Here is a 9,943-nt window from a genome sequence, read left to right as displayed (position 1 = left end):
TATAACATATCCTTTCTTCTAGCTTTATAATGTATCAGTTATTCATATATATCTTTACATGATTTATAATGTTTTATGTTAATGAGTGAAGGTGCAACAAGATTAATATGTTAATTGCGGCTTTTCACATCACTCAATGTGAGCCCGGCTTTTTTCAAAATAATTAGAAAAGTGAATTTAAGCTGGGTAGAGACCAGTGTAATGCAGTGAGGAAATCTACAACTACCTGGGGGACTCAGTTTAAACAAACAGAGAATGCAAACATCCTTCATGAAGCCCAGAGACAGGCAACTCAGAGCAATACCATTCTGAACACAGCTACACAGTTCGACCATATGAATACAAAACAAAGATACCTGTTTTTCTGTTAAGGTGTGCAGGTGGGAGACCACCTTCGAAGCTGGTACAGGCTCTTTTGTTGCGAAGACAGATTAGCAAGAGGCAAGAATGGGGGAGTTTGAAACTCGGGACTGGTTCAATATTCCCATACAAAGAAATCCAGAAGTACTGTTAAAATATTACACTTTGTTTACTAATCTGTTTATTAACCCTTTCGTTATAATGATATACGTCATATGCACTAGGATAAGACATTGATCTTTAAAAAAGTAAAACAATATGTATCTAGAGTGTATTCTTGACTGTGCCTAATCATATTGAAAAGAGATTTGGAACTTAATAATAGCAAACACATCTATGAGTCTCACAGGATTGATCATTACCCAGAACGCACCATTCTCATATAATATGCAAGTGGTTTGTGGGAGGCAGTAAACCAGGTTAACTGACTCAAGAAGGTAACCTGGTATTGAGCTTAAATTTTTGCCAGAGGGTCTAGAAAAATTTATCTCGGGCCACATTTTGTATGAAAATTTGCAAAAATATTTATCACTGGCTTGGTGACTTTGGGATTCCATTGTTATGTTTCCATTAAATGGCAGAGTCCTAAAGTTATTTATAATAGCTCTGTTAGGTACCCACTCACAAATGGTGACTAACTGGATGTCAGCCAGCTGGGTGTTGAAGATGAAATAGAATATTGGACATTAGAATACCACTACGTAAAACACTGATTTTTGCTTAGGTATAGCGAAACCAAGATTTTGAAGATCATTTGGTAGTCGACACATAGGAAATCATCTGTAAAACGATTAATTGAATTGAATCATAGGTAATCATTGATAGATAAATTGTGTTTATGTTTAGATTCCTTAAGAAACGCATTTCAAATTTGGCAAAATTATTGACATATGTTGTACTTTTTTTATGTACATATCCTTACTTCATTTTGTTTCTACAGTTCTGATTGAAGATTATGAAAATCAAACATTTGCCATGGTTATGCTTAGAAAACAGTTCAGAAAAACTGAACTACATGCCCTTCCTTGTTCAAATGAACATTGCAATATAGATAAAACAATTGTATTGACAAGAAGCTGGACGTCTACACCCAAGATGCATTGCCTTCCATTCTCTGGAAACAGACAACAAAGCAGTCAGAACTATTTTCGATGTTGCTAACCACGTATCCAGAAAGTGCTTCCACTCATGATCAGACTGTTACCAAAGAAAGCATTCTAATTCATAGTTGGAAATGCTTGAACATACCATCTATATGAGGTGGCTTGGAAAATCTGACAATTTACAAAAACTAATTTACAGACAATTATCAAGGTCTTGACATCAATTGTCTTCTTGGCAGAAGCAGTTCATCCAAAATATACCATTTCACAGTAAAAACATATCTTTGTTGCTTTCTTCTATGAAACATAAGCCCACCCCCACATCTCTTAATACTAACCTCTCGCCACTCTTGACATGGTGGAGTCTGACACCATAACTGTGCTTTGTGGCTGATCCAGAGCCACCACGTGTATCTAATGAAACATTGACAATTTTACCTGCACCAGATGACAATTCCCCTTCTCCATATTGATCATCCAGTAGAGCAATAAAGCACAACCCCCCCCCCCCCATCAGTCATAAATCGTTCTGAGGGGTCCCATTACGGTTGGAGCACAAACAGTTAAGAGTAGTCTGACTTGGGTTACAAATGCTTACCCCTGATAATGGGGAAGGATGATCGGTCAATGTAACCTACTACATATACCATAAAAGCATAACTAGACCAAAGACCTTCAATCAACTACCTCCTTTTTGGTGTCGTCCTCTCTCGGTTCCTTCTTCACTGATAAAAAGGATGCTCTGCTTTTCTGAACGTCCTGCGTGTAATCCGGGAAGATCGTGACTCTGCTATTGTCCACCTGGAAGGGACCCTGGGATCGTGCCCTCTGTATCAACAGATCATGGTCCTTATAGTGCAGCAATTTGACCACCATCGGCCGAGGCGGTCGGCCCTCCAGGGGCGGCTTGGCAGGGACCCTATGCGCTCTCTCCAGGGAGAAGAAGGGAGACAGACCCTCCGGCGCCACAACTGTCCTAAACCAGTTCTCCATGTAGGACACCGCATCACCTTTCTCAATTTTCTCTGGAAGCCCCACTACCCTCACGTTGTTCCTCCGGTTACGACTTTCCGCATCTTCCGCTCAACGCTCCAGGATCGCCAGACGGCCGAGGATATCCGTCAGTTTATGTTCTGCGATGACCACCGCCGGTTTCAGATCTTGAAGCAGTTGTTCGTTCGATTTCACCCTATCAGAGAGCTTGGCGTGGTCTGCCCTCAGTAGGCCTAGCCCCGTCGCCACCTGCGCAATGTCCTGATGCAGCGATTCCTTTGTAGCAGCGATCGCCTCCAGGATAGCGTCAAGGCGCTGGTTCAGCCTCTGTTCTTGCGGCGAGGCCTCCAATGGGGGTGGAGCACCGCCATCTTGGGCCAAGGCAATCGCACCCTCTTGCCCCTGTGGCGCAGTGAAGCCAGCATCCAGAGCGGCCATCTTGATTGTAAAATATGCGCCACTCGGGCTGTTTCCACTGATCACAGTTCACCGCGGGTACCCCTCTGTCTCCTCGGTTCCAGGCACCTCCCGGCGTTGCTCAGTGGTGGATTACAATAGGGTCAGCAAGCACTGCCACGGATCCAGTCTGCCCTTATAATACCCTCAGGCCTCCTCCTGTACACAGCCGCCTACCTCCGACCCACGGCCGCGCGCTGCACAATGCCACCATCACTCCCACAGCCCCCCTAGGAGCCGCAAGGTCCAAGGCAGCAAGCCCACTGCACACCTCCAAAAAGGGCAGGCAGATGTAGTCCAGGGCCAATCGCTCCCACTGCTCAAACCAGCACCACGCAGTGTATGTAGCAGCCTGTCCTGCTCTCTATCATCTATTCCACCAGCTCAATGCCTCACGATCTCCAGTTGGGCCGCCCCCACCGCTGTTTGCGAGGCACACCGAGCAATCCCAGCTCCAATTGCTCCCCGGGGCATGTAGGATCCGGGGGGGGTCGGGTCCGAGTCTAATTCCGCGGCTGCCTCGCAGTCCGTTGCCTTCCCTCAGCGCTCCCCATCTGGGCGATCGAGCCCCTCTGTTACCGCTGGCCCCGCCAGCAAAGCCGCAGCAGCTCCGCCGGCGAGCGGTCACCGCAGACTATCAGCGCTTCCGCCCGGGGGCAGTCAGTCATACACCAGGCCCTCTCGCCGGGGATCGGGGAACCGGGAGGGGGAAGGGCGCCGCTCTCACCGGACCGCAGTTGTGCAGTGCCACCGCTGCTCCAGACCGGCTCCAATGGTCTCCGCCTCGGGTCTCCACCCCACTCGCTCTGCCCAGCAGCCTCCAGTACGCCCGTTTTGTCCGGGTGCGCAGCCTCTAGAGCTCCCGAGCTGCAAGCGCCGCCATATTCCCTTTGTTCGCCGACCGGCTCCTTCCAGGCTCCAAGATTCGGCAATGTGCGTCTCCAGGGGTCCTGACGGGATCCAGACTCTCCCCTCCGGGTCAGCGACCCCTCATGCAGCCGATTCGCACCTCCAGGGGCACCGAGGGCAAGATTTGCAGGATGATAGCGGGACTCGGCGCGGAGCTACACGCTCACACAGCCATCCCGGTCGGCGCCTAAGCCACGCCTCTCCTACACTGAACTTTACCTTCTCAGAACATTTTTCTCAGAAGGTAAAAGCTAACTGGGCTCAAGACACCTCTCATATCCGAATGGCACTCCATCGCGGCCGGCGTTATTTTTTTTACTGTGCCTGGTTTCGCCTGGCTTGATGTCCATGGTTGGAACTTTGATCTTTTAGGTGCTAGTTTTCCCTAAAAACTGTAAAATAAACCATCCAGTTCTACTAATTGGATATTTTTTGTTTTGGTGTCAAATCATTTATCAAAATGAACACATTGCCTCTAAGTTAAATGTGTCTGATTTTGTGTCGAGCTATCCAGGGGTAGCATAGGTTAATTTAGTTACTTTTTGTGGTTAACCCTGCAAGGGATTGTGGTTGTCGTTTGACCAGAGTTAACCTCCTAGTCAACCAACAACACAGTTTCTCACCGTCACCATTTGCAGACTTTATGCAATCTTTGTACTGCTCTGCAATAGTTGTCAGCAAACAATCCCATTAAATATAAAACCCTAAATATTATCTCCGTATTTTCTGCCTATGTATCACTCACTGCATTTCATATATTCATTTATTTGAGTGTACATTTCTTAATTATAAATAACTGCTGTATTTAGAATTCTTTGGCTAAGTATAACATATCCTTTCTTCTAGCTTTATAATGTATCAGTTATTCATATATATCTTTACATGATTTATAATGTTTTATGTTAATGAGTGAAGGTGCAACAAGATTAATATGTTAATTGCGGCTTTTCACATCACTCAATGTGAGCCCGGCTTTTTTCAAAATAATTAGAAAAGTGAATTTAAGCTGGGTAGAGACCAGTGTAATGCAGTGAGGAAATCTACAACTACCTGGGGGACTCAGTTTAAACAAACAGAGAATGCAAACATCCTTCATGAAGCCCAGAGACAGGCAACTCAGAGCAATACCATTCTGAACACAGCTACACAGTTCGACCATATGAATACAAAACAAAGATACCTGTTTTTCTGTTAAGGTGTGCAGGTGGGAGACCACCTTCGAAGCTGGTACAGGCTCTTTTGTTGCGAAGACAGATTAGCAAGAGGCAAGAATGGGGGAGTTTGAAACTCGGGACTGGTTCAATATTCCCATACAAAGAAATCCAGAAGTACTGTTAAAATATTACAATTTGTTTACTAATCTGTTTATTAACCCTTTCGTTATAATGATATACGTCTTATGCACTAGGATAAGACATTGATCTTTAAAAAAGTAAAACAATATGTATCTAGAGTGTATTCTTGACTGTGCCTAATCATATTGAAAAGAGATTTGGAACTTAATAATAGCAAACACATCTATGAGTCTCACAGGATTGATCATTACCCAGAACGCACCATTCTCATATAATATGCAAGTGGTTTGTGGGAGGCAGTAAACCAGGTTAACTGACTCAAGAAGGTAACCTGGTATTGAGCTTAAATTTTTGCCAGAGGGTCTAGAAAATCTTATCTCGGGCCACATTTTGTATGAAAATTTGCAAAAATATTTATCACTGGCTTGGTGACTTTGGGATTCCATTGTTATGTTTCCATTAAATGGCAGAGTCCTAAAGTTATTTATAATAGCTCTGTTAGGTACCCACTCACAAATGGTGACTAACTGGATGTCAGCCAGCTGGGTGTTGAAGATGAAATAGAATATTGGACATTAGAATACCACTACGTAAAACACTGATTTTTGCTTAGGTATAGCGAAACCAAGATTTTGAAGATCATTTGGTAGTCGACACATAGGAAATCATCTGTAAAACGATTAATTGAATTGAATCATAGGTAATCATTGATAGATAAATTGTGTTTATGTTTAGATTCCTTAAGAAACGCATTTCAAATTTGGCAAAATTATTGACATATGTTGTACTTTTTTTATGTACATATCCTTACATCATTTTGTTTCTACAGTTCTGATTGAAGATTATGAAAATCAAACATTTGCCATGGTTATGCTTAGAAAACAGTTCAGAAAAACTGAACTACATGCCCTTCCTTGTTCAAATGAACATTGCAATATAGATAAAACAATTGTATTGACAAGAAGCTGGACGTCTACACCCAAGATGCATTGCCTTCCATTCTCTGGAAACAGACAACAAAGCCGTCAGAACTATTTTCGATGTTGCTAACCACGTATCCAGAAAGTGCTTCCACTCATGATCAGACTGTTACCAAAGAAAGCATTCTAATTCATAGTTGGAAATGCTTGAACATACCATCTATATGAGGTGGCTTGGAAAATCTGACAATTTACAAAAACTAATTTACAGACAATTATCAAGGTCTTGACATCAATTGTCTTCTTGGCAGAAGCAGTTCATCCAAAATATACCATTTCACAGTAAAAACATATCTTTGTTGCTTTCTTCTATGAAACATAAGCCCACCCCCACATCTCTTAATACTAACCTCTCGCCACTCTTGACATGGTGGAGTCTGACACCATAACTGTGCTTTGTGGCTGATCCAGAGCCACCACGTGTATCTAATGAAACATTGACAATTTTACCTGCACCAGATGACAATTCCCCTTCTCCATATTGATCATCCAGTAGAGCAATAAAGCACAACCCCCCCCCCCCTCAGTCATAAATCGTTCTGAGGGGTCCCATTACGGTTGGAGCACAAACAGTTAAGAGTAGTCTGACTTGGGTTACAAATGCTTACCCCTGATAATGGGGAAGGATGATCGGTCAATGTAACCTACTACATATACCATAAAAGCATAACTAGACCAAAGACCTTCAATCAACTACCTCCTTTTTGGTGTCGTCCTCTCTCGGTTCCTTCTTCACTGATAAAAAGGATGCTCTGCTTTTCTGAACGTCCTGCGTGTAATCCGGGAAGATCGTGACTCTGCTATTGTCCACCTGGAAGGGACCCTGGGATCGTGCCCTCTGTATCAACAGATCATGGTCCTTATAGTGCAGCAATTTGACCACCATCGGCCGAGGCGGTCGGCCCTCCAGGGGCGGCTTGGCAGGGACCCTATGCGCTCTCTCCAGGGAGAAGAAGGGAGACAGACCCTCCGGCGCCACAACTGTCCTAAACCAGTTCTCCATGTAGGACACCGCATCACCTTTCTCAATTTTCTCTGGAAGCCCCACTACCCTCACGTTGTTCCTCCGGGTACGACTTTCCGTATCTTCCGCTCAACGCTCCAGGATCGCCAGACGGCCGAGGATATCCGTCAGTTTATGTTCTGCGATGACCACCGCCGGTTTCAGATCTTAAAGCAGTTGTTCGTTCGATTTCACCCTATCAGAGAGCTTGGCGTGGTCTGCCCTCAGTAGGCCTAGCCCCGTCGCCACCTGCGCAATGTCCTGATGCAGCGATTCCTTTGTAGCAGCGATCGCCTCCAGGATAGCGTCAAGGCGCTGGTTCAGCCTCTGTTCTTGCGGCGAGGCCTCCAATGGGGGTGGAGCACCGCCATCTTGGGCCAAGGCAATCGCACCCTCTTGCCCCTGTGGCGCAGTGAAGCCAGCATCCAGAGCGGCCATCTTGATTGTAAAATATGCGCCACTCGGGCTGTTTCCACTGATCACAGTTCACCGCGGGTACCCCTCTGTCTCCTCGGTTCCAGGCACCTCCCGGCGTTGCTCAGTGGTGGATTACAATAGGGTCAGCAAGCACTGCCACGGATCCAGTCTGCCCTTATAATACCCTCAGGCCTCCTCCTGTACACAGCCGCCTACCTCCGACCCACGGCCGCGCGCTGCACAATGCCACCATCACTCCCACAGCCCCCCTAGGAGCCGCAAGGTCCAAGGCAGCAAGCCCACTGCACACCTCCAAAAAGGGCAGGCAGATGTAGTCCAGGGCCAATCGCTCCCACTGCTCAAACCAGCACCACGCAGTGTATGTAGCAGCCTGTCCTGCTCTCTATCATCTATTCCACCAGCTCAATGCCTCACGATCTCCAGTTGGGCCGCCCCCACCGCTGTTTGCGAGGCACACCGAGCAATCCCAGCTCCAATTGCTCCCCGGGGCATGTAGGATCCGGGGGGGGTCGGGTCCGAGTCTAATTCCGCGGCTGCCTCGCAGTCCGTTGCCTTCCCTCAGCGCTCCCCATCTGGGCGATCGAGCCCCTCTGTTACCGCTGGCCCCGCCAGCAAAGCCGCAGCAGCTCCGCCGGCGAGCGGTCACCGCAGACTATCAGCGCTTCCGCCCGGGGGCAGTCAGTCATACACCAGGCCCTCTCGCCGGGGATCGGGGAACCGGGAGGGGGAAGGGCGCCGCTCTCACCGGACCGCAGTTGTGCAGTGCCACCGCTGCTCCAGACCGGCTCCAATGGTCTCCGCCTCGGGTCTCCGCCCCACTCGCTCTGCCCAGCAGCCTCCAGTACGCCCGTTTTGTCCGGGTGCGCAGCCTCTAGAGCTCCCGAGCTGCAAGCGCCGCCATATTCCCTTTGTTCGCCGACCGGCTCCTTCCAGGCTCCAAGGTTCGGCAATGTGCGTCTCCCGGGGTCCTGACGGGATCCAGACTCTCCCCTCCGGGTCAGCGACCCCTCATGCAGCCGATTCGCACCTCCAGGGGCACCGAGGGCAAGATTTGCAGGATGATAGCGGGACTCGGCGCGGAGCTACACGCTCACACAGCCATCCCGGTCGGCGCCTAAGCCACGCCTCTCCTACACTGAACTTTACCTTCTCAGAACATTTTTCTCAGAAGGTAAAAGCTAACTGGGCTCAAGACACCTCTCATATCCGAATGGCACTCCATCGCGGCCGGCGTTATTTTTTTTACTGTGCCTGGTTTCGCCTGGCTTGATGTCCATGGTTGGAACTTTGATCTTTTAGGTGCTAGTTTTCCCTAAAAACTGTAAAATAAACCATCCAGTTCTACTAATTGGATATTTTTTGTTTTGGTGTCAAATCATTTATCAAAATGAACACATTGCCTCTAAGTTAAATGTGTCTGATTTTGTGTCGAGCTATCCAGGGGTAGCATAGGTTAATTTAGTTACTTTTTGTGGTTAACCCTGCAAGGGATTGTGGTTGTCGTTTGACCAGAGTTAACCTCCTAGTCAACGAACAACACAGTTTCTCACCGTCACCATTTGCAGACTTTATGCAATCTTTGTACTGCTCTGCAATAGTTGTCAGCAAACAATCCCATTAAATATAAAACCCTAAATATTATCTCCGTATTTTCTGCCTATGTATCACTCACTGCATTTCATATATTCATTTATTTGAGTGTACATTTCTTAATTATAAATAACTGCTGTATTTAGAATTCTTTGGCTAAGTATAACATATCCTTTCTTCTAGCTTTATAATGTATCAGTTATTCATATATATCTTTACATGATTTATAATGTTTTATGTTCATGAGTGAAGGTGCAACAAGATTAATATGTTAATTGCGGCTTTTCACATCACTCAATGTGAGCCCGGCTTTTTTCAAAATAATTAGAAAAGTGAATTTAAGCTGGGTAGAGACCAGTGTAATGCAGTGAGGAAATCTACAACTACCTGGGGGACTCAGTTTAAACAAACAGAGAATGCAAACATCCTTCATGAAGCCCAGAGACAGGCAACTCAGAGCAATACCATTCTGAACACAGCTACACAGTTCGACCATATGAATACAAAACAAAGATACCTGTTTTTCTGTTAAGGTGTGCAGGTGGGAGACCACCTTAGAAGCTGGTACAGGCTCTTTTGTTGCGAAGACAGATTAGCAAGAGGCAAGAATGGGGGAGTTTGAAACTCGGGACTGGTTCAATATTCCCATACAAAGAAATCCAGAAGTACTGTTAAAATATTACAATTTGTTTACTAATCTGTTTATTAACCCTTTCGTTATAATGATATACGTCATATGCACTAGGATAAGATATTGATCTTTAAAAAAGTAAAACAATATGTATCTAGAGTGTATTCTTGACTGTGCCTAATCAT

The sequence above is a fragment of the Lissotriton helveticus genome, chromosome 5_1, assembly GCF_964261635.1.
Source record: "Lissotriton helveticus chromosome 5_1, aLisHel1.1, whole genome shotgun sequence".
In the NCBI taxonomy this organism is placed as follows: Eukaryota; Metazoa; Chordata; class Amphibia; order Caudata; family Salamandridae; genus Lissotriton; species Lissotriton helveticus.
Note: the sequence above shows the minus strand (reverse complement) of the source record.